The sequence below is a fragment of the Fukomys damarensis genome, unplaced genomic scaffold, assembly GCF_012274545.1.
Source record: "Fukomys damarensis isolate Sample0158 unplaced genomic scaffold, DMR_v1.0_HiC HiC_scaffold_13, whole genome shotgun sequence".
NCBI lineage: Eukaryota > Metazoa > Chordata > Mammalia > Rodentia > Bathyergidae > Fukomys > Fukomys damarensis.
The window spans coordinates 15,188,578-15,192,620 of NW_022900925.1; positions in this window are offsets into that span (position 1 = coordinate 15,188,578).

A 4,043-nucleotide genomic window follows, 5' to 3' on the forward strand; every position below is an offset into this window, starting at 1 on the left:
AAAACAGGTACAAGATCTCAATAATAAATGTAACTGTACTGTATACTTAAAATGTACCAATAAACTCAATGAAAAAAAAATCACGACACATTACAATCTAAATTTCAAGATTTTTTTCTCTATGATTATTGTAAGATTGAGCTTCCTAGCAGACTTTAGTGCCTTTTTATTTTCTTTCCTGTAGATTATCTGGTTGTATTCAATTTTCAGCTGAGGCATTCATTTTTTTTTCTGATTGACTTTTAAGTTCCTTTTATATAGCAAGGATAACAGTTCTTTGCTCAGTTTGTGACAGGTGTTTAAATCTTGTTAATAGTTTTTTTTCCCCCTCTGGGGAAGTTTTAAAATTTTAATTTAGACAGCCTTTGTCTTTATGATTTTTGGGTTTCATTGTATGCTTAGTGTAAAAATCTCAACCCTAAAAATCAGTGGAAATAATCTATATTTTCTTCTAGTATTTTAATGATTTATTTCTTTTACTCCTGGGGATTGAACCCAGGTCCTCATACATGCTGTACTTCCATGGTTTTATTTCTTCATAATTTGCCAACAGTGCTGGTGTTGGGGCATTAGGACTCCTAATTAAAAAGAAAAAAAAATTTCACTCAGACCTGGAACCAAGTCCCAGCTCTAACTTGTTTTGTGACTTTGGAAGTTACTTAAAGCCTTAGGTTTTTCATCTGAAAAACAAAGATAATGTATACCTTCCAGGATGGTTGTGGGGTTAAATGACACAAAGGATGTAAAACACCTAGTAAATGTTTGGTTCTCAATAAAGGGTATTTATTATTGGCATTACCCTTATTCTGCCGTTTTTAGATCCTGTGTCCTGGAATCCTTTTGTTCTGTTCGTGTTTTCATTCCACAAACTCCACTGTGCACCTACTTTGTGTTTAACTTTAGTAGTAAAGGCTGATTGTACAAAGGTAAAGACACACTCTTGCCTCCAAAGACCTTACTTAGTCAACGAGGAAAAGGAGATACAAACAGATTAATAATTATGAAACAATGCAACCAGTGGAAAAGATGACAAAGGGTATCATTGAGAGTGGCTGGGGAAGGCCTCTGACAGGAAGTACTGTCCAAGAATGGGGCTATGTTGGAGGCCAGAAGTGAGAGAACAGCGCAGGAACTGCAAGCAATTCCAGTGGACTGGAGCAGTGAGAACTAGGCAAATCCGACAGCCTCCTGTGAAAGGGGCCCGTGGAGCTGGGAAGCTTAACTTTATCTTGCAGGAGAAATAATAGTTTTTGAAGGGAAATGGCAAGTTTGAGCTCAGCCTGGGCAACCTAGCAACTTAGCAAGGTCCTGTCTCAAAATGAAATACAAACAAAAAGGACTGGGGGATGTAGCTCTGGATTTTAGCAGAGGCCAGATTTACCAAGGTCACCGCTTGGTAGGGGTAGGGGGTCAGATCTGAGAGGGGGAGATTGACAGCTGGATGAAGTCCTGAAGACACAAATGATCCAAACGGATAAACACTTAGGAGATAGGGCTGTACTGGCGTGGTGTTGTGGGGTGGTGAGAGAGAACAGCAGGTGCCTAGCACATATTTATTGAAAGATCGGTTCTTGGCATCTACCTTCATTCCGTAGATAATGGTGCTATTATCTAAGGGAACGTTGGAGGAACAGCTTTGACGCAAAAAGAGTTCATTATTTTAGAGATGTATTTGAGGCTGGGAGAAGTTTCTCAGGTAGGTGGCTCAAGGAAGGACGGACTGGAGATTTGTCAGATGTCAGTTAAAACCTTGAGTGGGTGAGTTTCTGCAGGGTGCGTAACCACAAAGGTGAAAGATAAGCAGCCCAACAGCACTGGCAGTCTGGGTAAGGAAAGTCTCTTACAGAATGGCCAGCAGGGGGTGCACTCGAGCTTGGGGAAGTGGACGCGGAGGCCGCCCGCGCTCTCCTAGCCCTGGAGTGTTCTGCCAGGTCCCCGAGTATATGCAATCTGGGGGAGTCCCAGTGTTTTCTGAGGTCAGGCTAGTATCTCTGATCGGGTGGACGCAGCCGGGCAGCTGAACCTTCAGAGCCTGGGCCCCATGCTTCTGCCCCGTCAGGTCCTCGGGGCAGGTCCAGTTGGCTGCTCACACGATGCTGGACCCCTCTTGACCCCTCAGACTTATACTATACTTAGGGTTGCCCGAGGAGAGGGTCCTTATATGGAAGAGATGTTCGGAGAATAGAAAAGCAGCGCAAGGAGAACCAGGAAAACCGGTCATGGTGGGGGTCACCGAGGGAACCGACGACAGCTGGAACGGGGATGAGGGGCCAGTGTCTGGACAACGTCCTAATACTTAGACAAGCCCCAAACTCCTGCTTACAGATCCTCAAGGGACACCTATTGTGGACCTTGATAGCACCTAGGAGAGGGCAAGGGGCAGGTGAATCAGGAAAGCAGGAAGGCGCACACCATGCCCGGACATAGGTCCGGGAATCCGAGACTTGCACACCGCACCTGAATGGGAGCCTTCAGGGACAACAGAAAGAACCACAGCACAAAGTCCAAGGCAGGGGCAGCAAGGCGTGGGAAGGATCCCTGCGAAGCCTGAGCATCCGGGCGTGGTACCCGGGACGCGGGGGGCACTACAGATAGGGCCAGAGAGCAGAACGCGCGAGCCGGGCTGGGTGCTGAGGGGTACTGCCACGCAGCTGGGCAAGTCCCGAGGGCGCAAGAACGCAGAGCCCGCAACCCAGCCTAGAGTCAAGGCTCCAGGCGGAGCAGTGGGGCATGCCCCCGGGGGTTCGTGGCCAGAAGGTGACTCTAGTTTAAGACTGCAGAGGCGAGGCCAAGCCCAGAGCCCCCCCAGTCTCTCTTGTTTGTCTCCAAGTCCGGCCGGAACCGGCTTCTTCTTTGCCGGGGGGCGGGCGGGTGGCTGCTGATTGGTCAAAGCCTGTTTCCAGCCCCACTCAGCCAATCAGCGAGGGGCAGTGTTTTCATCTTAGGGTCGGAATAAAAGGGCTGGAATAAAAGGGGACAGAAAAGGAGCCGGGCGGGCCCGACACACATCAGCCGGAGCCGGGTGAGCTAGATACCGGGGCAGGGAGTGGGCCTGTGTACTAGGGTCCGGGGAACACAGAAGGGGCTTAGAGAGAGAGGTGTGTATAAGAGAGGAACGGGATCGGACGAGTGAGGAGCCGCCAGAGGAGAGCAAGGAGCTGGGGCACGGGGGAAGTGGGGTCTGCTTCCAAGGGAACGTGCTAATTCCCGAGGTAACAGCCCAGAAAGGGGGTCGGGATGCTGGCTCGCGCCGCCGGTTTGAACCGGCTTCGCCGCTCCCACGCGGGTTTCGCGTGGCCGCAGCGCCTAGCGACCCCGGGATCGGACGAGTGAGGAGCCGCCAGAGGAGAGCAAGGAGCTGGGGCACGGGGGAAGTGGGGTCTGCTTCCAAGGGAACGTGCTAATTCCCGAGGTAACAGCCCAGAAAGGGGGTCGGGATGCTGGCTCGCGCCGCCGGTTTGAACCGGCTTCGCCGCTCCCACGCGGGTTTCGCGTGGCCGCAGCGCCTAGCGACCCCCACATTGGCCAATGGTGCGGCAGTTCCTTTGTCGTCAGACCAATGAGCGCGCCTTGGGCGGGCCGTTCCGGGGCTCGGTGCGCTGATCTTGTGGTTGAAGAAGACAGCTCTGGGGAAGGGTCTTGGGTGCGGGCGGGAGGAAGTCTTGTCAGGGTCCCTGGGAGTGGCAGCTCTCAGGTATGCCGCTGCCCAGGTGGTCATGCCTGCATCTGCCTCCCCTCATAGCCCTCGAGCTAGCTATGTCTGTCTTGCTGGGCTCCAGGACTAGTCCACGTCCTTGAAAATGCGTTCGTCCCTTACTTCTTCCTTGCCTCAGTTTACCTTGGAGTGATCTGCAGAAGTCTCTGGCCGGGACAGCTCCAGCGAGGCGGAGGGCAGCGTTTCCAGGCAGCTGTGGGCTCGGGGTGACCGTGTTCCAGGAAGGGCTGGCACTTGCGTCCCACCTTGCGCGAACCTGCCTTCTGGGCCTTCAAGGGGTGACAGGCTCTACGCCCTGCGGCAGCGGCCGGGGGCGGCCGCACGGGTT